At 37.4% G+C, this 25,887-nt stretch overlaps 1 long non-coding RNA gene across 1 annotated transcript in view; it reads left to right on the forward strand.

The window, feature by feature from the left end:
* The window catches only part of LOC107129819 (uncharacterized), a 499,418-nt gene that overhangs the window by 468,859 nt on the left and 4,672 nt on the right, over positions 1-25,887 (forward strand). The window lies entirely within an intron of this gene.

The following is a 25,887-nucleotide window of genomic DNA, read 5'->3' on the forward strand; positions in this document are numbered from 1 at the left end:
TAAACAAGATGCTGGCAGGGCACGGTGGCTCATGCCTGTAATCTTAGCACACTGGGAAGCAAGTGGATCACTTGAGGTCAGGAGTTGGAGACCAGCCTGACGAACATGGAGAAACCCCATTTCTATAAAAACAAAATACAAAATTAGCTGAGCATGGTGGCACACATCTGTAATACCAGCTACTTTGGAGGCTGAGGCAGGAGAATTGCTTGAACCCAGGAGGTGGAGGTTGCAGTGAGTTGAGATTGTGCCATTGCACTTTTGAAGAATTTGATTAAGTAGTTTTGCAAACAATAGAAAAATCTAACTTGTTATATCCATAATTTTTTATTTGATAATTGCATAAATATTGTGGCTTTTTAGAGGAATGCTACTTGTTTAATGATAAACAAGATAAATATATTAAATAAGGAAGATAGTCCTGAATATTCATGTACATGCAAAAAATCAGATATTGATAATTCCATCAAGAATATGGACAATATTTAAATTGAGGGACACTCATCCAGAAGTAGTCATAATAGTAAATAATGCTTAGAGATCTAATCTAGGACTCTAGCTGAACAGATTATCACATGGCCATTAAATTTTAGTAATATAATTTGTAGAAATTATATGCAAAATATTGAGCATAAAGAACTCAGTAAAAAGAGCATAGGACAAAACAGTGTGTATAATATAGTATTAAAAACTTTATTATATACAGATGTTCAAATGCATTTTTGTTTGGCAGTCTAAATTTTAAAAGTCTATCAGCTAAATACACATCTTTTGTAAGAGTCTTTTCAAAGATTATACAATAGGCTACAATGATCTAATAATACAAATATTTTAATTTGTAATTTAAAAAATCCTGCGTTTGAGACAGAAGTGTCACACTGGAAATGATTGAGAAGTGCAAAAGTTATTTCTTACAATTCTGTTTAACTTGGAGACATTATTTTATGGTACAAACCATCAAAAAATCTAAAAAATTCTTATAATCATATGTTATTTGTGTGTGCATAGACATATATGTGTGCATGTACACTATATATGTATGTATATGCATATGTGCATGCATACAGTATTTGAAGGTCATATGCCAAGATAGTAATAGTAATTTCTTTGGATTCTGGGGATATATACAATGTAAATATTTTCATTAATAATCTTTAAATTTTTCCTTCAGTTGAAATTTTTCTTCTGTAATTTAAAAAAAATACCAAAAAAGCTATAATATTTTTGCAATTTTACGTAAGTATGGAAATCTATCTAAGTGTAAAAAACATTGGAAAAAATCTTAAAAGTCCAGTAATAGAGAAATGATTTAATACATTTTGATGTAATTTTCTTAAACCTGTTCAATCATTAAAATGTTAATAGCTGTGATAATAATACACTCTTGAGTGAAAAATGGTGAATACATCATTATAAATATTTCATAATTTTAATCTTATTTTTAAGCAATCTGTGTATTATCTTAAATTGCATGCATTATCCAGAAGATGTGTGAATATTTTCAGTGATTTTTAAGATTTTCACAATATAACTTTGTATTAACCTTAAATATTTTTCTTGTTTTTCTCTGAAAGAGTTATCTTTCTACTTACTTCAAACTCTCCAGCAGCTGGTCAAAATGTACTTGTATTATCACTCGTGTAAGATTTTATTGGCATAAATAGTGTTCATCTATATTGCTATACAATAAACATAAAGATAATGCATGCCTAGACCTTGGAAAATGTACTTATTAATATTCAATGATACATTATTTGAATTTCAGTGAAAACCACTGGGCAAAATGATAAATATTTCAGTGGGAATTATCACAGCACATGTCTAATCCTTGGGTGGAAAATGAGAGGACTTTTGAACAGAGGGAGGAAGGAACTTTTTCTGACATGTGAAGGTCTGAGCTTAAAGGCAAGGGGGTCACTTACATCTCTAGGACTCAACATTCTCAACTCTAAATCGAGAGGAGCCATATTAAATAATCTATAACATCCCTATCTCCTCAAACTCTCCAACACTTTCCTATATAGATTGAAAATTGAAGGGGTAAAAACAGTAACATATCATCTTTACAACAATTATGTTAGCTTACTCTTTGTCAATACGCATGGTTACTATGGATATTACAAGGCAATTGAAAATAGCTTTATTATATTGAATGTGCCATTGCAATTGTATCTTTTAATGTGATTTTTCTTCTTCTTCTTTTTTTTTGAAACATCCTGACTTGACTTTGGACTACTTTTAAGTTAGGTCATCCAGAAGATAGCAAGCGTTCTGTACTAAAAATGCAGGCGTACTTCAGACATACTGCACAAAAGCAAATATCAAAATAAAACAATCACATGAATTTTCTGGTTTCACAGGGCATATAAAATTATGTTTACACTACATTGTAGTCTCTTAAGTGTGTAATAGCATTATGTCTAAAAATCAATATACATACCTTAATTTGAAGATACTTTATTACTAAAAAATGCTAACAGTAATCTTAGCCTTCAGCAAGATTTTTGCCAGTGGAAGGTTTTGCCTTCATGTTGCTGCTGCTGACTGATTAAGGTAAGGTGGCAATTGCTGAAGTTTCAGTGGCTGTGGCAGTTTCTTAAAATAAGACAACAATGAAGTCTGTTGCATTGATTGACTCTTCCCTTCATGAAACATTTCTCTGCAGCATGCGATACTGTTTAACAGCATTTTACCCACAGTAGAAGTTCTTTCAAAATTGGAGTCAATCCTCTCAAACCCCACCACTGCTTTATCAATTAAGTTGATGTAATAGTCTACATCCTTTGTTGTCATTTCAACAAAGTTCACTGCATCTTCATCAGTAGTGGATTCCATCTCCAGAAACCATGTTATTTGCTCTTCCATAAGAAGCAACCCTTCATCTGTTCAAGTTTATTACATTATAGCAATTCAATTATATCTTCAGGCTCCACTTCTAATTCTAGTTCTCTTTCTATTTTCATCTCCTCTTTAGTTACTTCCTCCACTGAAGTCTTGAATCCTTCAAAGTCACCCATGAGGGTTGGGAAAAACTTCTTCTAAGCTCCTGTGAACGTGTATATTTTGACCTCCTCCCATGAATCATGAGTGTACTTAATTGGAATCTAGAATGGTGAATCTTTTCCACAAAGTTTTCTATTTACATTGCCTGACATTTTAAAAGGAATATTTCTGAACAGTGGTTTCCAATAGTGAGCTTAAAATATTCAGCTAACTACACCATAAACAGATGTGTTGTCAACCAGGCTTTGTTATTCTATATATAGAGCACAGGCAGAGTAGATTAAGTATAATTCTTAAGGGCCCTACGGTTTTCCAAATGGTAAATGAGTGTTAGTTTCAATATAAAGTGGTCAGTTGCATTAGCCCCTAACAAGAGAGTCAGTCTGTCATTAGAAGCTTTGAAGCCCATCACTGACTTCTCCTCTCTAACTATGAAAGTCCTATATGGCATCTTCTTCCAATAGAATGCTCTTTTGTCTACACTGAAAATCTGTTGTTTACTGTAGCCACCTTCACCAGTGATCTTACTTAGATCTTCTGGATAACTTGCTGCAGTTTCTACATCAGCACTTGCTTCACTTTGCATCTTTATGTTGTGGAAATAGCTTCTTTCATTAAACCTCATGAACCAACCTCTGCTACCTTTCAACTTTTCTTCTGCAACTTTTTAATCTCTCTCAGCCTTCATAGACTTGAAGAGAGTTAAGGCCTTGCTCTGGATTAGGCCTTGGTTTAAGGAAAGTTGTGGCTGGTTTGATCTTCTATCCAGGTCGCTTATACTTTCTCCGTGTTGGCAATAAGCCTGTTTTGTTTTTTTATCATTTGTATGCTCATGGCAGTAGCAATTTTAATTTTCTTCAAGATCTTTCCCTTCACTTTCATAACTTGTGTAACTGTTTTGTGCAAGAGGCCTAGCTTTTAGCCCATCTCACCTTTCAACATGCCTTCCTCACTAAGCTTAACCATTTCTAGCTTTCAGTCTAAAGTGGGAGATGAGCAACTCTTCCTTTCAATGAATACTTAGAGGCATTTGTAGGCTTATTCCCTGGCCTAATTTCAATATTGTTGTGCCTCAGGGAATAGGGAGAGCCAAAGACAGGGAGAGAGATGGGGTAATGGCCAGTTAGAGGAGCAGTCAGGGCACACATAACATTGATTAATTAAGTTTGCCATCTTATATGTATGAGTGTTCTTTGTGGCACCCCAAAACAATTACAATAGTAACATCAAAGATTACTGATCATAGATTACCATGACAATTATAATAATAATGAAAAGGTTTAAAATGTTGCGAGACTTATCAAAATGGGACAGAGACAGAAAGTGAGCACATGCTGTTGGACAATGGTGCCAACGGACTTGCTTGATCCAGGGTTGTTCACAAACCTTTGTAAAAATCATATCTAAAAGCTCCACAAATCAAAGCACAATAAAATAAGGGATGCTTGTGTTTGTATGGACTTTAAAAGATCTTCTTAAATAAATGTTGCATGTATCACTTATTTGGAGATGGATACTTCTGCGATGCACATAGAATTTTAGAAATTAAAATTATGTATTATGGTTTAAATATTTGTATTCTTGGCCATCATATTATTTGTATTATTAGGTCATTGTAACCTTTTCTCTGACATGAGAAGATTCTTGCAGTAAGTACCTATTTTCTGCTTAGTGTTTTTTGATTTAAACCATTGAAGAATAATCTATTTGCAAATCTGGTCTGTGAGTCGATTACTCAGTGGGCAACAAGAGCTCTCCTTCGTTAGTATGAGTTATAAAAATCCTGGGACTTTAGAATTTTTCATTTTATTTTCATTTTGTTTATTTTAACTGATACCTGAAGTATTTTAACCTTTGGTATGGGTTTTATTTTCTAAAATCTGGATGAATTATAAAGAATCTAAGAAAGTCTAGTGAGGAAAAATAAGGGCAATTAAAAATGAGGCTTTCCCTCTCCTCCATTCCTCATATATTCATGTACTTTCAGACACAATAAACCAACCTTTTCTAAAATTGCTCCTATCTGGCCACAAATTACATATGATGGGCGTGTTCATTAGTTTAATGTCAATTCCCCCATTTAACCTGTAAGCTGCATGAGCACAGGAAGTTTTCATGTAGTGCTGTATAGACTGTACCTAGCATAGTGCCTGACACATAATAAGGAAGCAACTAAAAACTGTTGAATAAATGAAAGAAAAGATGGACCTATTAGACAAGCATCTTTTTCAAGAAATGGGAAAGGAATTTTTGTTATATTGACTGAAAAAGGCTGAAGGAAGTCATTGCAATTTCTAGATATTCAACATATTTTCAGCTAAATTTTGGGGTGCTATAATTTATCTTATTTAATTCTTACAAAGACTGCTAAAAGTTCAGTTTTGTTGTTTCTATTTTGTAGATTAGAAAACCACAACTGGAATTTAATAATTTGCCTGAAGTCACTTAGCTAGTAGGAATTTGAATCCATATTTTTCTGACTACAGAGGTGTTAAGAACTAAATTGTGTTCCCCAAAATTCACGAGTTGAATTCCTGCCCCACGATATGACTATATTTGGAGAGAGAGACTGAAGAGGTAATTAAGGGTGTAGCCCTAATCCAATAGGAAGATCAATTTCTGTTGTTTAAGCCACTTTGTCTGCGGGATTTTGTTATGACAGCCTGAGCAGACTAGTACAAGTGGAGAAAAAGAAAAAAAAAAAACAGAAAAAAAAAGAAAAAAGAAAGAAAGAAAGAATATAAAGTAACATAATAGCAAAAATTAATTATTTATATGACTTTGGAGAAGAAAATTGTGGAATCTCTTTCTTTGGACAATTTTAAGATTAGGCTGGGCTATTATTTATCTTGTGTGATTTAGATTTTATTCTTATTGGAGGCAGTGCTATGAATTAAAGTAACTGCTGATCTATGTTTCCAGGGACTCAAAGAAATTTTAAAAGATGATTCTAATCAGAGTCAGAGCTTAATATTAAAGGGAAGACCATTTATTTTCTTTCCATTTTTCTTTTTCACTCTTGGTCCCCTCCTCTGTCTTTTTTTTTTTTTTTCTTCTTCTTCTTTTTTTTTTGTTTTCATTATACTTTAAGTTCTTGGGTACATGTGCACAACGTGCAGGTTTGTTACATAGGTATACATGTGTCATGTTGGTTTTCTGCACCCATCAACTCGTCATTTACATTAGGTATATCTCCTAATGCTATCCCTCCCCCAGTCCCCCACCCCCCGACAGGCCCTGGTGTGTGATGTTCCCTGCCCTGTGTCCAAGTGTTCTCATTGTTCAGTTCCCACCTATGAGTAAGAATATGCAGTGTTTGGTTTACTGTCCTTGGGATAGTTTGCTGAGATGGTTTCCAGCTTCATCCATATCCCTGCAAAGGACATGAATTAATCCTTTTTTATGGCTGCATAGTATTCCATGGTGTGTATGTGCCACATTTTCTTAATCTAGTGTATCATTGATGGACATTTGGGTTGGTTCCAAGATTTTGCTATTATAAATAGTGTCACAATAAACATAGATATACATGTGTCTATATAGTAGCATGATTTATAGTCCTTTGGGTATATACCCAGTAATGGGATTGCTGGGTCAAATGGTATTTCTAGTTCTAGATCCTTGGGGAATCGCCACACTGTCTTCCACAATGGTTGAACTAATTTACACTCCCACCAACAGTGTAAAAGTGTTCCTATTTCTTAACATCATCTCCAGCATCTGTTGTTTCCTGACTTTTTAATGAAAACCATTATAACTGGCATGAGATGGTATCTCATTGTCATTTTGATTTGCATTTCTCTGGTGGCCAGCGATGATGAGCATTTTTTCATGTGTCTGTTGTCTGCATAAATGTCTTCTTTTCAGAAGTGTCTGTTCATATCCTTTGCCCCCTTTTTGACAGATTTGTTTTTTTCTTGTAAATTTGTTTAAGTTATTTTTACATTCTGGATATGATGCCTTTGTCAGATGAGTAGATTGCAAAAATTTTCTCCCATTCTGTCAGTTGCCTGTTCACTCTGATGGTAGTTTCTTTTGCCATGCAGAAGCTCGTTCATTTAATTAGATCCCATTTGTCTATTTTGGCTTTTGTTGCCTTGCTTTTGGTGTTTTAGTCATGAAGTCCTTGCCCATGACTGTGTCCTGAATGATATTGCCTAGGTTTTCTTTTGGGTTTTTATGGTTTTAGGTCTAACATTTAAGTCTTTAACCCATCTTTAATTAATTTTTGTATAAAGTGTATGGAAGGGATCTACTTTCAGTTTTCTACATATAACTAGCCAGTTTTCCCAGCACCCCTTATTACACAGAGAATCCTTTCCACGTTTCTTGTTTTTGTCTGGTTTGTCAAAGATCAGATGGTTGTAGATGTGTGGTGTTATTTCTGAGGCCTCTGTTCTGTTCCATTGGTCTATAGATCTCTTTTGGTACCAGTATCATGCTGTTTTGGTTACTGTAGCCTTGAAGTATAGTTTGAAGTCACGTATCATGATGCCCCCAGCTTTGCTCTTTTGGCTTAGGATTGTCTTGGCAATGTGGGCTTTGTTTTGGTTCAATATGAACTTTAAAGTGTTTTTTTTCCAGTTCTGTGAAGAAAGTAATTGGTAGCTTGATGGAGATGGCATTGACTCTATAAATTACCTTGGCAGTGTGGCCATTTTCACGATATTGATTCTTCCTGTCCATGGACATGGAATTTTCTTCCATTTGTTTGTGTCCTCTTTTATTTCGTTGAGCAGGGGTTTGTAGTTCTCCTTGAAGAGGTCCTTTACATCCCTTGTAAGTTGGATTCCTAGGTATTTTATTCTCTTTGAAGCAATTGTGAATGGAAGTTCATTCATGATTTGACTTTCTGTTTGTCTGTTACTGGTGTATACGAATGCTTGTGATTTTTGCACATTAATTTTATATCCTGAGATTTTCCTGAAGTTGCTTATCAGCTTAAGGAGATTTTGGGCTGAGACGATGGGGCTTTCTAAATATACAATCATTCATCTGCAAACAGGGACAATTTGACTTCCTTTTTTCCTAATAAAACACCCTTTATTTCTTTCTCCTGCCTGATTGCCCTGGCCAGAATTTCCAACACTGTTGAATAGGAGTGGTGACAGAGGGCGTCCCTGTCTTGTGTCAGTTTTCAAAGGGAATGCTTCCATTTATTGCCATTCAGTATGATATTGCCTGTGGGTTTGTCATAAATAGCTCTTATTATTTTGAGGTACGTTCCATCAATACCTAGTTTATTGAGAGTTTTTAGCATGAGGGGCTGTTGAATTTTGTTGAAGGCCTTTTCTGCATCTATTGAGACAATCATGTGGTTTTTGTCATTGGTTCTGTTTATGTGATGGTTTATGTTTATTCATTTGTGTATGTTGAACCAGCCTTGCATCCCAGGGATGAAACTGACTTGATTGTGGTGGTAAGGTTTTGGATGTGCTGCTGGATTCGGTTTGCCAGTATTTTATTGAGGATTTTCACATTGATGTTCATCAGGGATATTGGTCTAAAATTCTCTTTTTTTGTTGTGCCTCTGCCAGACTTTGATATCAGGATGATGCTGGCTTCATAAAATGAGTTAGGGAGGATTCCCTCTATTTCTATTGATTGGAATAGTTTCAGAAGAATTGGTACCAGCTCCTCTTTGTACCTCTGGTAGAATTCAGCTGTGAATCCATCTGGTCCTGGACTGTTTTTGGTTGGTAGGCTGTTTATTATTGCCTCAATTTCAGAGCCTGTTACTGATCTATTCAGAGATTCAACTTCTTCCTGAGTTAGTCTTGGGAGGGTGTACATGTCCAGCAATTTATCTACTTCTTCTAGATTTTCTAGTTTATTAATATTTCTAGATTATCTAGAAGTGTTTATAGTATTCTCTGATGGTAGTTTGTATTTCTGTGAGATTGATGTTGCTATCACCTTTATCATTTTTTTATTGTGTCTATTTGATTCTTCTCTCCTTTCCTCTGTATTAGTCTTGCTAGCAGTCTATCCATTTTGTTGATCTTTTCAAAAAACCAGTTCCTGGATTCATTGGTTTTTTGAAGTTTTTTTCTTGTGTGTGTCTCTATCTCCTTCAGTTCTGCTCTGATTTTAGTTATTTCTTGCCTTCTGCTAGCTTTTGAATGTGTTTGCTCTTGGTCCTCTAGTTCTTTCAATTGTGATGTTAGAGTGTCAATTTTAGAACTTCCCTGCTTTCTCTTGTGGGCATTTAGTGCTATAAATTTCCCCCTACACACTGCTTTAAATGTGTCCCATAGATTCTGGTACGTTGTGTCTTTGTTCTCATTGGTTCCTAAGAACACCTTCATTTCTGCCTTCATTTCGTTATGTACCCAGTACTCATTCAGGAGCAGGTTGTTCAGTTTCCATGTAGTTGTGTGGTTTTGAATGAGTTTCTTAATCCTGGGTTCTAATTTGATTGCACTGTGGTCTGAGAGACAGTTTGTTTTGATTTTCTGTTCTTCTACATTTGCTGAGGAGTGCTTTACTTCCAATTATGTGGTCAATTTTAGAATAAGTGTGATGTGGTGCTGAGAAGAATGTATATTCTGTTGATTTGGGGTGGAGAGCTCTGTACATGTCTATTAGGTCTGCTTGGTGCAGAGCTGAGATCAAGTTCTGGATATCCTTGTTAACCTTCTGTCTTGTTGGATATCCTTGTTAACCTTCTGTCTTGTTGATCTGTCTAATGTTGACAGTGGGGTGTTAAAGTCTCACATTTTTATTATGTGGAGTCTAAGTCTCTTTGTAGGTCTCTTAAGACTTGCTATATGAATCTGGGTGCTCCTTTATTGGGTGCATATATATTTAGGATAATTAGCTTTTCTTGTTGAATTGATCCCTTTACCATTATGTAATGGCCTTCTTTGTCTCTTTTGATCTTTGTTGGTTTAAAGTCTTTTTTATCAGAGACTGGGACTCCAACCCCTGCTTATTTTTGCTTTCCAGTTGCTTGGTAGATCTTCCTCCATCCCTTTTTTGAGCCTATATGTGTCTCTGCACATGAGATGGGTCTCCTGAATAGAGCACACTGATGGGTCTTGACTCTATCCAATTTGCCAGTCTGTGTCTTTTAATTGGAGCATTTAGCCCATTTACATTGAAGGTTAATATTGTTATGTGTGAATTTCATTCCGTCATTATGATGTTAGCTGGTTATTTTGCCAGTTAATTGATGCAGTTTCTTCATAGCATTCATGGTCTTTACAATTTGGCATGTTTTTGCAGTAGATGGAACCAGTTGTTCCTTTCTATGTTTAGTGCTTCCTTCAGGAGCTCCTGTAAGGCAGGCCTGGTAGTGACAAAATCTCTCAATATTTGCTTGTCTGTGAAGGATTTTATTTCTCCTTCACTTATGAAGCTTAGTTTGGGTGGATATGAAATTCTGGGTTGAAAATTCTTTTCTTTAAGAATGTTGAATATTGGCCCCCACTCTCTTCTGGCTTGTAGGGTTTCTGCCGAGAGATCTGCTGTTAGTCTGATTAGCTTCCCTTTGTGGGTAACCTGACCTTTTTCTCCAGCTGCCCTTAACATTTTTTCCTTCATTTCAACCTTACTTAATCTGACAATTATGTGTCTTTGAGTTGCTATTCCCAAAGAGTATCTTTGTGGTGTTCTCTGTATTTCCTGAATTTGAATGTTGGCCTGCCTTGCTAGGTTGGGGAAGTTCTCCTGGATAATAACCTAAAGAGTGTTTTCCAACTTGGTTCCTTTCTCCCCATCACTTTCTGGTACACCAGTCAAACATAGATTTGGTCTTTTCACATAGTCCCATATTTCTTGGAGTCTTTTCTTTCTTTCTTTCTTTCTTTCTTTCTTTCTTTCTTTCTTTCTTTCTTTCTTTCTTTATTTCTTTTTCTTTCTTTCTTTCTTTTCTTTCTTTTTCTTTCTTTCTCTCTCTCTCTCTCTCTTCCTTCCTTTCTTTCTTTTGAGATGGAGTCTTGCTCTGTCGCCCAGGATACAGTTCAGTGGTGCAACTTCCACTCACTGGAAGCTCTGCCTCCCAGGTTCATGCCATTCTCCTGCCTCAGCCTCCCAAGTAGCTGGGATTACAGGTGCCTGCCACCATGCCTGGCTAATTTTTTGTATTTTTAGGAGAGACAGGGTTTCACCATGTTAGCCGGGATGGTCTCGATCTCCTGACCTCGTGATCCTCCTGCCCCAGCCTCCCAAAGTGCTGGGATTACAGGCATGAGCCACTGTGCCCAGCCTGTTCATTTGTGTTTACTCTTTTCTCTCTAACTTTGTCTTCTCACTTTATTTCATTAATTTGATCTTCAATCACTGATAGTGTTTCTTCCACTTGATCGAATGGGCTATTGAAGCTTGTGCATGCATCACGAAGTTCTTGTGCCATGGTTTTCTGCTCCATCAGGTCATTTAAGGTCTTCTCTACACTATTTATTCTAGTTAGCCATTCGTCTAACCTTTTATCAAGGCTTTTAGCTTCCTTGCAATGGGTTAGAATATGCTCCTTTAGCTCTGAGAAGTTTGTTATTCCAACCTTCTGAAGCCTACTTCTGTCAGCTTGTCAAAGTCATTCTCCATCCAGCCTTGATCCTTTGCTGGCGAGGAGCCATGAACCTTTGGAGGAGAAGATGCTCTCTAGTTTTTAGAATTTTCAGCTTTTCTGCTCTGATTTCTCCCCATCTCTGTGGCTTTACCTACCTTTGGTCTTTGATGTTGGTGACCTACAGATGGGGTTTTGGTGTAGGTATCCCTTTTGTTGATATTGATGCTATTCGCTTCTGTTTGTTAATTTTCCTTCTAACAGTCAGGTCCCTCAGCTGCAGGTCTGTTGGACTTTGCTGGAGGTTCCCTGCAGACCCTGTGTGCCTGGGTATCACCAGCGGATGCTAGAGAACAGCAAATACTGCAGAACAGCAAATGTTGGTGCCTGATCCTTCCTCTGGAAGCTTCATCCCAGAGGGGCACCCGCCTATATGAGGTGTCTGTTGGCTCCTATGGGGAGGTGTCTCCCAGTTAGGCTACATGGGGGTCAGGAACCCACTTGAGGAGGCAGTGTGCCTGTTCTCAGAGCTCAAATGCCATGCTGGGACAACAACCGCTCTCTTCAGAGCTGTCAGACAGGGATGTTTAAGTCTGCAGAAGTTGTTTGCTGCCTTTTCTTCAGCTATGCCCTGCCCACAGAGGTGGAGTCTATAGAGGCAGTAGGCCTTGCTGAGCTGTGGTGGGCTCTGCCCAGTTCGAGCTTCCTGGTTGCTTTGTTTACCTATCCAAGCCTCAGCAATGGCAGATGCCCCTCCCCCAGCCAAGCTGTTACCTCGCAGTTCAATCTCAGACTGCTGTGCTAGCAGTGAGCAAGGCTCCATGGGTGTGGGACCCACCAAGCCAGGCATGGGAGAGGATCTCCTTGTCTACCAGTTGCTAAGACCTTGGGGAAAGCGCAGTATTTGGGCAGGAGTGTCCTGTTTTTCCAGGTACAGTCTGTCATGGCTTCCTGTGGCTAGGAAAGGGAAATCCCCTGGCCTCTTGTGCTTCCCGGGTGAGGTGATGACCCACCTTGCTTTAGCTTCCCCTCCATGGGCTGCACCCACTGTCCAACCAGTTTTAATGAGATGAACCAGGTACCTCAGTTGGAAATGCAGAAATCACCCATCTTCTGCATTGATAACACTGGGAGCTGCAGACTGGAGCTGTTCCTATTTGGCCACCTTTGAATGGTCCCTTCCTCTTTCTAAAATCTGTCTTGGTGATGAGCCTCTGACACACAATAACCACCTAGAGAAAATTTTGCTGAGTGAAAAATATTTCATGAGAATAAAAAATGTTTGCAATGAAGGCAATGAGAAGTAGGTATTTCAAATGTATGCAGTGTGAAAGGATAATAACAATTGATTAAATGCTGCAGCCCATCTTGGATCTTGAGGAAATGTTTCAAGTCCCCAGATTGGCCCTGGAAAGCACGGTCTTATGGAGGCTGCATTGCTTGCAGCCCCAGAAACTCTTGGGAACATGGAAATTTAAGAGTTTTACAGTGGGGCAATGATTATCATAATTAGACTGAGGATCTAGGATCAGGCCCATCAAGCATCAGGAGGCATTGGAAGAGTTGAGAGGATTAAGCTTCTTCTAAATCCTCTTTGTTTTTTCTCATTCTGAATCAGCAAACTAACTTGAGCATAAAGGAAAAATGGTTTTGGCAATATGGTGAACTCACCTCTGGCCATAAGTAGAAAAAAGTATAGAAAAAGAGAGCTATGCATATCCAGCAGTTGTTGCTCAGTTTTTACATTAACTAACTTAGATCAGCATTCATATCATATTTAAATTTCCTTCTGGAAGCAATAGTAAGTAGCAAATTTATTCATTCATAAATTATTCTATTTTCTCATTCGTTTAACAAATATATTTAGCACACCGACTATGTATTAGACATGTTCTGCTAGTGGAAATACAGTGGAAATACAATGATTAATTAACAAGAAGCTATAATACGTGACTTCATTTAGTCAGTAAAACCAGACTAACACAGTAAAATAAGTATCCTTACAATTTCACTCTTAAGTATAATATTTTCTGTTGGTTTTTGATAACTACTCATTGAAAGTTAAATGAACTTGTTGGGCTAGCTTGGTAAATGTTATAATTTTTATTATTTTCTACAGAGAAAATATTTTGTAATTTACGATGGAGTTATTTGTGCAGTGGTTTCTCTAGAGTTGTACATAAATGTTTTACTATAAAATGAACTAATATATAAAAGACTACTCTATACCATAGTAAAGATACCAATATTTTGGGAAAAAAAAAAAAGAAAATTGACTTGCTTAAAGTCTTTTTCATGCTAACTTACTATGGGTCTGTGATGAGGAATAAATACTACATTTTACTGTCATTTCAGCATTCTTTGATAAGTTTTGTTTTCCATGAATCTAATCATTCTTACATATTATTATCAGTTGTTGCTTAGTGCGTTAAAACTCATTAACGTTCTCCTTCCAGATAGATTGTGTCTGGTGACATTCTAAAGACGTAGTTTTATAGATTGATTGATGCCTTGACTTTGACCATATCAGGGTGTGGTGGCAGCCCTCTTGCTCTAGGTACATGAATCCCCATGTGGGTTTCCCCCAGCTATTGAGTGGAGGTAGGGACGTATGGACAGATGAACCTGAGTTTGCATTGCACAAGCAGGAAACAAGATGACTATGTGATGATCCCTTCAACTGAGAAATAGAAAAAGGTTTATCCTTGAGATAAAACAGGTTTAGAAGATTTTACTGCTCTGCAGAGCTTTTTTCTGTTTTTATTTTTTTAAAAAACACTAAATCCGTAACAGTAGCCTAGATAATATTGCTCCTTTTCCCTCTGGCCTTATGCTGAGAATTTTAATGGTGGTTCTCCCACTCTCCTTTGAAATATTTCTTTTCTTGAAGTTGACACTGTGGCTGGATGTTTCACATTTGTTGATGTTGGTAGAGAAATCATTGTATTATGGAACCACCAGCCCCATGGTCTTCACCCATTTCCAGCCTCTGCTTGTTTGCATTTGGATTTTCCTTACAGGACTGAAATAGAAAAAATTATGATGCTCTCTCTTGAAGTTTCTGTTGATCACAATATCTTTACTCCAGGTGTTGTTTTTTAATTATTAATTTGATTCCATTTGATATATAACTTCCACAAATTCCACTAATAAATCCCCTCCTGTTTTCTAACACTAATATTATTTTACTCTTATTTTTCTATTTTCACTTGATACTAGGAGTAAACTTAGGTAAATATGGGCTCCATCATTCATCTTGTACCCTTTCTTATTTTTATTTTTACTTTCTTTGGCCCTTAAGTGCAGAGAGGTAAGTTAATCACATTCATCATTTCAAGGCCAGCTATCATCATTTTCTACGCAAGGTCCTTTAGATTTTATTTTTTGGTATTATTGATATGTGAGTGTTGTTTTCTCCTTTACACAAATGCCCACTCCCATTTTGTGCTGCACTGCTGGCACTCACCAGAGTTGTCCCTTTTCTTTTCTTTTTTCATTTATTTTCATAATTCATTAACTTTTGGTTTGCATTTCTTACTTTCTTAAGGTTAGATCTTAGGGAAGAGGCCATACTATTTTGTCATTTTGTCAGAAACAGAAGGTGAGAAAAACAGATCTATCAACATAAATAGCTACGTAGCTTAATTTTGAGCCCAAGGTTGCTACAGTGCTGTGTTCCCAGTGAGGTAGTTTACTCAAAAGTGTGTCTCCAGACATAGTGAAGAAAATTTTATTTGTTATTAGGTGGATATTTATTTGATATGTGCTGAAGAAAGATCTAGAAAACAAATTTTAATAACTTTGATCTAGCTTCTGAAAGAGAAGATTCAAAGGAATTACAGCTTACTGATTCTTAGGGAACAACATTGTTCAAGCCTCTCAGCATTCTGAATGCCCCCGTAGGACAGAAGCTGTTTGGAAGCCTCATTGACGTTTGTGATTTTAGACCCTCTGTGCTTTCCAAACAAATGTATAGAGCAGACGCGATTTGACATGAACTTAAAACTCACACATGGTGTTGGCAGTATGGCTTTATAAGCTCAGAGGTATCCAGGGACAATTACGTGAGGGATGTTTACTATAACTCTATTCTTAATGAGCCAAGTAGGCTAACTACTGAGTGCTTCACACGAGGCATTACATTATGAAAGACTACAGCAGCAATTTACTAAACAGTACATTAGGGACCTAAGTTAGTGCATTTCTCTAGTGACTAATTTGCTACTCCAAAATAAACGAAACTCTGCCTGTACCAGGCAAATACTACATGTGGGGCCCTGAAATGACTTGTTTGATTCTGCTATCTACTGAGCTACAGAATTATTCATGAGCATGTATTTGTTAGCTTTGGTCAGGAATGTAAAAATAAAACTAAAAATTTTATTAACAACTGTGATAAGGTATTTTAGAATTTCTGTTTGAAATAAAGACTATTTCCCTAGCTATACATGATCTTTATTCCAATAGAATTTCTAGAAACTTTGTGGGTTTTTTTTCTGGATTGGGTTGTAAAATGAGTTTATTCAAATGTTATATTATGAATTCACAAGTTTTATAAGTATATCAATCATATCTAATGACCTTGGATATCAGGCAGAAAAACAACTCTATGCCCAGAACTGTGGTATGTTTTTTTTCTCAGCAATGGGATTACTTTTCTTATCGTTTTGTGGCACTTTCACAGTAACAACAACAAAGATCTCCTTTAAATACATTAATAAACAAAATCATTGGTCTGAATCATTGTAGTTAGTTCACCTTTGAGATTTCTTAGTTCCCTCCTCTTCCCTTCCCTTCCCTTCCCTTCCCTTCCCTTCACTTCCCTTCCCTTCCCTTCCCTTTCCTTCCCTCTCCTCCCCTCCCCTCCCCTCCCCTTCCCTCCCCTCCCCTTCCCTCCCCTCCCCTCCCCTTCCCTTTTTCCTTCCCTCCCCTCCCCTCCCCTTCCCTTTTTCCTTCCCTCCCCTCCCCTTCCCTTTTTCCTTCCCTCCCCTCCCCTCCCCTTTTTCCTTCCCCTCTCTTCCTTCTTTACTTCCCTTATGTCTTCCATTCCTTCTTTCCTTCCTTACCTCTTCCCTTCCCTTTCCTTTTTTCCCTTCCCCCTTTCCTTCCCTTCCTTTCCATTTCCTTCCGTTTTCTCCCTTTTTTCTGTTTTCTTCCTGTTCGTTTTTCCCTTTTCCTCCCTCCCTCCTTTCCTTTTTTCCTCCCTCCCTCTTTCCCTTTCTTCCTTTATTCTTTTCCTATTTCTTCTTTTCCTTTCTTTCTGTATTTTTATTAAAGAAAAAGGTCCCAAGTCAAGCTGGATCTGCCATGATGCAGGTTCTGGCATGGGCATCTCACTGCCCTCATCACATTGTTAGGGAAAGGCTAACATTCTTCCTGATCTGGATCTGCCTGGGGTCCCAGTTACTGGAGGCTGGATCTCCTGGGCCAAAGGGCATTCTGGGGGTTGGAGTCAAATCAGCAGTTCATGGAATGGCCTGAGCCTCGTGGTGACCTCACAGTTTCAGAGAGAAATTGGGAGGAACTGTGCTGTCAACAACAGGAAGTTGATGAAAAATGAAAGAAGCCCTTGGGGAGTGAAATGAAGAGCAGATGGCTTTAATTGTTAGCCTTGCTGTGACAACTGACAAGAGAAATTCTGCTCTCTTGACATTTAAAAGATACCAGAAATACCAGTGACCACATTCCATAGCTTCTTGAAGGTTTCCATGTCAAGGAGTTCAAACTCCTCTCTATTTTCATTATTGAACAGTCCATAAAAACTGCAGGTGATAAGATTCCTGATGGGTTAGCACTCTAAGAGTTTGATAAGGCACTGAAGTGCACACAGTGTAAGGGAGTGGGAAGTCACGGTGAAGGGAGACGCCTATGTAGGGAAGTTCTGAGTGATTTATAATCTAGACTGCTGCAAGGAAAACAAGCTCAGGTGGAAATCAAGAGCTGTCTCTATAAGCTCGGTGTATTTTGTTTTATTCCTATGACTATAGAAATCCAGTTTAAAGCTGTAGTTGTCATATTGTGGAATAGTCCTTCGTTCAAAAAAAAAAAAAAAAAACAAACAGATTTCTATGAAACCTATAAAGAAATGAAGTAAAAGAGAAATGAATGTTAATACAGAGACATGCTGCCTTATTTGCACAGTCAACTCATTTGTAGGAATTAGAATCCTGAACTATAGAAGGTGGCAAGTGCAGATCCCGTGTATGGAGCCTCTTAGGGACCCAGAAAAAAACATATACACGCTTCATGCTGAGAGGTGGATACTCTGTATGACATCAATATGTAATTATTCCGTTGAATGTTTCTGATGCATTCTAAGTATTAACCAAATCTTTTTCTTCTCTGATGATATAAAATAGAAACATTTCCCCATTACTGAAATCTTAATTAGGGCTACTAAATTAAGACTTAAATGTGAAAGTTGAGTTTTGTTCTTTAGCCAGATCCTATGGTATCTCTATGACAATTACCACTACGTTTTCTAGTTTTTCATTGTGACTCTCATACAGAAATCTCCTAGCTCCCTCACCCCGGGGTGAGATAATTCTGAATATGTTCTGCACTGGCTCCCCACAGAGCTCTCTGGCAAGGCTGAGCTCCAGTTACCCACACTGATAACTTGCTTGAAAATTAATCCTTCATTGGCTTCCCTCTCTCCCCCTATTCATTTCCCTATTGCTCTAGTTGTATTTATTCACCTCACCTTTTACTTGAAATGAAATCTTTGAGTTGGCTTCTGGAAGAACCTAACATAAAACCCCTTTCCTGATGTACACACCCATTCCATGCAGTGCTTTTATACTGTGTTCCTGCATGGAGTTCTCATCGCACCCTATTTTAAGCATTTGTTTATTTGCTCTCATTTTTCATTACACTATGTACTTTTTGAAGAAATGTGATTTAACTCTCCGTATTTGAATCCAAGCAATGGATGGCATCCAGATGGTGCTTATAAATGTTGTTGAAGGGGTGAACATTTTTCTGTCTCTGTTGTCCTTTTGACCCACTCAGTCACAGGTTTTGGCATTTCTTTCATTTCTCCTGCCCAAGCTTTCCTCTCCCCTCACCATTACCCTGGCTCAGGTCCTTACCATTTTGTGAATAAACTACTATAATAGTTTCCTACTTGCCATCCTAGACTCCAATCTAGGTGTCTATTTACACCACACTCCAAACCACAGGACAACTATCCCTCCAAAAACACCAGTTTCATTTTCTCTCTCCCTTTCTTAAAATGTCTAGTATACATACACACACACACTCACACACACACACAAACACACACACTAAACATACATGTATACATATGCATATATATGTATTTTTATTTTAGTCTAGCTTGTGTTTTATCATAGTCTATCATTTTGTTAACATTTTTATCCATAGTGTTTTCTTTGTAGCTAGACAAAAGTTATGTATCGTACATGAGGTATATTCTTGTGGTAAATGTCAGAGGCCCAAGACGCAGACTGCCTGTTTAATCCGAGGTTTACCCTGTGTTGAGTTGAGTGATGGCCCTCAAAAGATATAAGGTCCTAATCCCTGGAAACCAGTGAAGTTACCTTGTAAAGTTTCCACAGAGGTGATTAAATTAAGGCTGTTGAGATGAGAGTATTATTCTGGATAAACCTATCAGGTACTTTTATAGGCTGAATTGTGTTCCCCCAGATTCATATGGTAAAATCCTAATCTTCGTCCTTCAGATTATGACTGTATTTGGATAGAAGGCCTTTAAGAAGATAACTAAGTTTCAATGAGGCGGTTGGGTAGGCACCTAATCTGACAAGTGTCCTCATAAGAAGAGAAGATTAGCACACATAAAGAGACACCAAGGATGGGTTTAGGCAGAGGAAAGATCTTGTGAGGATACAGCAAGAAGACAGCCTTCTGCAAGCCAAGAAGAGAAACCTCAGAAGAAACCAAACCTTTCCACACCTTCAGTTTGGCTGTCCAGCCTCCAGAACTGAGAAAACAAATATCAGTTGTGTAAACTACCCAGTTTGATATTTTGTTATGGCTACCTTAACAAACTAATATATGCCATCAAGAGTGTCTTTATAAGAGAGACACAGAGAGAGATTAGACACACACATCACAGAGAAGGTGATATGAAGATAAATGTATTAGTCTGTTCTCATGCTGCTAATGAAGAGATACTGGAGACTGGGCAATTTATAAAGGAAAGAGGTTTAATTGACTCACAGTTCAGCATGGCTGAGGAGGCCTCAGAGAACTTTCAATCACAGCGGAAGGGAAGGCAAATATGTTCTTCTTCACATGGTGGCAGGAAGGAGAAGAATGAGCACCAAGCCAAGGGGGAAGCCCCTTATAAAACCATCAGGTCTTCTGAGAAATCACTCACTATCATGAGAACAGCATGCGGAAACTGTCTCCATGATCTAATTACCTCCCACCAGATACCTCCCGTGACATCCGGGGATTATGGGAACTACAATTCAAAATGAGATTTGGATGGGGACACAGCCAAACCCTTTCAATTAAGTGATGAGAAATTTGAAGACGCTGGTCTTGAAGATGAGAGTAATGTGTCCACAAACCAAAAAATACTAGAAACCACCAAAAACTGGAAGAGGCAGGCGTCGGAATCTCTCCTAGAGCCTCTGGAGATAGCGCGGCCCTGTCACCCTCGATTTTGGCAGTGATAGTATTTTCAGACTCCGGACCTCCAATAATTGAAGAAAATAAATTTGTTTTTGTAATCCACCAAGTTTGCATTAATTTGTTACAGCAGGTACAAGTAATTAATATAGACTCCTTACTAGGTGTAATCTGGGGCAATTATATTAATCTTTCCAAGCCTCAGTTTTTCTATCCGTAAAGTGTTTCCTTATCTCACAGGATTATCTAAAGACTAGATGACTTAATGTTTGCAGAATCCTTAGAATATATTTGACACATCCTGAACACTCAATAAAAGTTACTTTATTCTCTATTTTGAAGAAGATCAAGGACTTCTGCATATACTTTAATACTGCATAACGTATCTTTGCATTATATACTTTATGATTAGAATGTCAATTTAATAATTACTGATGGTGGGCCAGGTGCAGTGGTTCATATCTATAATCCCAACACTTTGGGAGGCCGAGATGGGCAGATCACTGAGGCTGGGAGTTCAAGACCAGCCTGGCCAACATGTGAAACCCCATCTCTACTAAAAGTACAAAAATGTTAGCTGGGCATGGTGGCGGGTACCTGTAATCTTAGCTACTCAGGAGGCTGAGGCAGGAGAACTGCTTGAACCTGGGAGGTGGATGTTACAGTATCACACCACTGCATTCCAACCTAGGCAACTGAAAGAGATTCCATCTTGAAAAAAAAATTATTATTATTTATTGTGTACCTTCTACTTATCTACTTATAGACTAGTGCTATAATCTGAATGTGTTCTCCAGCATTTATGTGTGAAAATTTAATTTCTAATGTGGTAGTGTTAAGAGGTAGAGACTGTAGGAAGTGATAAAGTCGTGAGAGCAGATCCTGAGACGGGATGAGAGCCCTCATTAAAGGGCATCAGAAAATGGGTGCATTCACTTTTGCTCTTCCACCGTGTAAGGACACAGCAACAAAGCACCACCTTGAAACAGAGATAGCAGCCCTCACCAGACACCAAATCTGTTGGCACCTTGATCTTGGACTTCTTAGCCTCCTTAACTGTGAGAAATACATTTCTATTGTTTAGAAATTACCCAGTCTGTGGTATTTTATTACAGCAGCAGGAATAGAGTACAACAATTAAGTTCCAAACAGAATAAAAAATGTTGACTGACCTCAATGACTATATAACACTACAGTCATTTTTAACTTATTTAGGGTGAAAGAAAAAAAAAAACAGTTACAACTTTCTTCAGGTTTCAGAACTTAAATGCTTAACTATATAATACATGGTATATATAGATATTTCCTTATAAGAATCAATGAGCTGACCAAATGTGTGCCTTTGAAATATTTTCATTTTGCTCAAAGTAAAACAAATATTCTTATTTAGTTTTCCTTTATTTGTGGCAACTTTGCGAGAGGGAGGGGTACAGAAGATCAGGTTCTTTTATGAATGATTTTGGAATTTCCTGTTTAGTTGCCTGTGTCCACCACTGAAGGTGAGCTGTGGAGATCTATGCTGATCTAAGCCCAGTGTAGATTCACTCTAGCATTCAATATTCATTGAATACATCTACAATGCTCTCAAGTACCTCTGGGTGAGTGTGCATGCTGCAACCTCTCAGACCCTGGTCAAAGAATAGCCAGGGCAGGTGAAGTTGTCTCAAGAGGATTTTTAATAAAATCATGCTTTCCCATTTATTGTTTGGTGGGACTTTAATACTATATGCAAACTTCAAAAATAATAACTGAAGAAAATGAAGTAGAGGATTCCAGTTCTGATACAGAAACATTATGCCTTGGCATTCCTAAAGTTTAAAGTTGGTGACTATCAGGAAAGCAAATATTTCATGCAAGGGTAAGCCCTCTAATTGCGTTTGTGTTGAATACTTGCCAGATCCGCATGTAGAGGGTTCCACAGGCATATTTCTGATCTCACCTTCCCATCGGAGGCCATTTCAAAAGTGCCTGTGGGTGGAAGGAAAGAGGAGGAAAGTCAAAAAAGCACAGGAGGAAAGGCAAGAGGTAGAGGGAATGAGGCAAGAAAAGGAACAAGTGAAACCCTCTTGGGAAGGGAAGCTATGTTTCATTTTAGTTGCTTGGTTTGGACGGAAGCCTAAAAGAGATTGAATAACATAAGAAAACATACTGCCGCCCTCTCTTCTCATTCTCTCTGAATGTATGTAGAATTGCACCAGTGAAACCCAGAATGAAAACTCTTGGGAAAGCGTACTCTTTAATACTATGTTAATTATGTAAAATCTGTGCATAAAAAATAATTATAAAATCCATACAATTTCATCTCTGAAAAATGTAATTATAAATTGCTTTTAATTGTTTAGCAAAGATTAATTTAAGTTAGTTGTTTGCTGGTAATTTTTCTTTCTTTTTTTTTTCCAGAATTTGTAAAAAAACACATTCTTATAAAAAACAAGAATATTGTTTATGTGTTTGCTAAGTTACCATTACTATAAGATATAACAACATAAAATACACACTAAGAAAATATTTTAACACATAAACAGTTTTAAATGAAGTCTCAAGACTTGCTTCATCATAGGCTTATTTTGAACACAATTATATGCTCAGCTTCATTTTTCTAATTACCAAAGTGGGAGTAAACATTGTACTTATTTCATAAGGTTTTTGTGAGTATTAAGTGTGCATGACTCAGAATGGTGGCACATAGTAAGTACTCAATATGTAAATATTAGCATCATTCATATCTTTGAAAAGTTTGCAATCTGATGAGAAAAAGAAGAAATCAAAAGTAAAGACAAACAGTAAATATTATAGATTTAATTATCCATATGAACTTTTTGCAGAATAGATGGACCAGCAACATGGTTTTGATATAGATGTTTCATTCATTCATTCATTCAATAAATTAATTCAACATTTATTGAGCAGTTACTATGTGCTGACATTGTTTTAGGTGCTACAGTTCCATCAAGAGATAAAATGGAAACATTTTCACTTCCATAGAGCTAATATTTCAGTGCTGGAACATAGACAATAACCTAGTAAAAACTGAATAAACAGTTATACCAGACAGTATGATAAATGCAAAGACGGCAAAGTAGGATAAGGGAATAGTTGAGAGAGTTGTAGGATAGCCAGATTTAGTAAAGAAAAAAATACAAGATGTCAAGTTAAATTTGATTTTCCAATAAATAACATTTTTAGCATAAGTATGGACCAAATATTGCATGGGACAAATTATACTAAATATCCATCACTGTTTATATAAAATTCAAATGTATCTGGACAGCCTCTATTTTATCTGGCAACCCTATATGGGGTGAAGAGCTGAAGATGAGATATTTTAACACAGATCTGCCTTTTATCCTGTTTTTAGTGGTAGGAGTTGGCGGAGGGCACATCAGCTCTCATAATTTCCTCTTGCTTGCATCTAAGGAAATTCATGCTGTGCCATAGTCACACAAATCCAGTCCTATTTGTCATTGGGCCATGGGGCCTATTCCAGGTATCAGTGTATGAGGTCTGTCTGTGCCTTCTTTGACATTTAGCACTGAGAGGTTATGGGGTTTAAAACTCACTGAAATTACATATTGAGTTGACTGAAGGAAGACGACCAGAGTCCAGGACTCAATCCCAGGCTGACATTATATACATTTCATTGCAAGGTAGTTCAATTCTTGAGCCAGAGAAACACCTGACTTAAATACACCAAAGATAATGCTTTTAAAAGAGTCTATTGTGATCAACAATGACTTCAATATAAACTACTTCCATACGAATGATGTTACCTGGAAAATTAAAAAAAATATATATCCATAGAAATCTTTGCACTGAACATTTATAAAGCATTTAATAGATTTTTCCTTCAGTAGCATGCTGTATTTTTCAGTATGAGCAGATACGATCCCTGCATTTATTGCTTGACAAGACACAAATTTCCTTTACACTTCAGCTATGATGTCAGAAAGAAGAAGAGGAAGAAGAAGAAGAAGAAGAAGAAGAAGAAGGAGGAGGAGGAGGAGGAGGAGGAGGAGGAGGAGGAGGAGGAGGAGGAGGAAGAAGAAGAAGAAGAAGAAGAAGAAGAAGAAGAAGAAGAAGAAGAAGAAGAAGAAGAAGAAAAAATAATCCCAGAAGACTGAAATCTATGTTTCTGAGTGGTGAGAAACAGCAAATTGAGGAGGTTGGCAGTCAGGAGAGCCGGGATCAAACTGGCAACTATGTAGTTTGGGAGTTTGAGTCTTTATTTTCGTTTTCGTTTCCTTTTCTTATATTTCCAAGAGAAGCACTACAAAAGGAATGTCTTTGGCTTGAGGAAATTCAGGCTGTTTTGGCTGGCTGAACCTTTTCTAGGCTATAGGAGGTGGGAGAGGGAAAGAGATAAAGAAGGACAGGAAGTTAAAAGAGAAGAGGAAGAAAATAAAGAAGGCATGAATGAAGAGAACTGAAAACAGTGGAATAAGGAAGAAAGAAAGGTGACCAACAGTAAATTACCTATGTTGGCTACATTAAAATATTGACAACTAGACCATTCCAGATTTCACCATCCTTATTCATTCTCGTCGTCATCATCATCCAGCCTTATTCTCAAGACTCCGCCGGAAGCAGGACACTATGTGAGAAGATACGCCATGGAGATCTTCGGCAAGAAGCTGAGTGGATGACCCCACCATCCCTTAGGTTCAATCCACTTCCTCTTCGGTAGTGGAGCTTTATAGTATGTTTCTCACCCTGACCATGTGGGGAGACAACTGGCCAGTCGTTGTTGCTGTTACCATGTAGAAACTTTCTCTGCCCAGGCTAGGATCTCAAAGTTGACTTCAGAACTCTTTACAACATCACGGCTTAGTGACAGGAAAGGCTGCTTTCCAGCAGCTCCTGGCCTTTACTTATTTCTTTCACTCCCACCAATTTATCTTTGCAGTCCTAAGGAATATTGCCAAGTCTTCTCTAGATGGGGGTAAGCACTGTAAATCCCTAATTCCCAAACTAATCTTATAGCAGGGGACATGTTCTGGGCAGCCTTCCCATTCAGCTAACACCACACGTCCTTTTTTTCTTCCTGAAGTGTGTTCTATATCCTGCATGCTTTCTTATCCAAAAGTTAATTATCAAATTTACTGCATATTTTTAAAAAACCCAGAACACCTGAACCTGGGACAGCACACATTATTTTTGTTATATGAACTGAGAAATCAGCTTGTATTTTTATTTAACCAGTGGAGTTTCCCTAAAACTAGGGAGCATTTCAAACAGTGGGCTTAGTGTACGCAAAGACAAAAGAGTCCCTGTAGACCACTCAGAAAATGTAATGAACGTGCACCAACCCTCAGTTATTCAGAAATAAACGACCCAGGGTGTTCCTTTTCCAGAATTTTCTTCTTCGCTTAAGTGTTTTACATTTGACCACTTTGCTGCTTGTTAGAGTGCTTATCGGAAGAATAGAAAAAAATAAGGTAATGTTCAAATCCCAGTATATCACCATATGATTCACCAGCCAGTATTTGTAAAAACAAAGAACAAATTTTTGTATAATTTGAGCAAGAAGTACATGTAAGACAGAAATAGAACATAGTGTAAAAATTTAAAAGGCTCGAAACTTTTGAGGGTTCTCAAAAATTACAATCTTAGAATCTTTGTGTATACGTATATTTTAATATTTTAAGATAAATATTAAATATTAAATATTTTAAAATATTGCTTTAATATTTTAAGCAATTATTAATTGGAGATTGCTTACAAATTAATTTGAATGTGCATAACAGTATTAAACTAAA

The sequence above is a fragment of the Macaca fascicularis genome, chromosome 5 (genome assembly GCF_037993035.2).
Source record: "Macaca fascicularis isolate 582-1 chromosome 5, T2T-MFA8v1.1".
NCBI classification, from domain to species: Eukaryota; Metazoa; Chordata; class Mammalia; order Primates; family Cercopithecidae; genus Macaca; species Macaca fascicularis.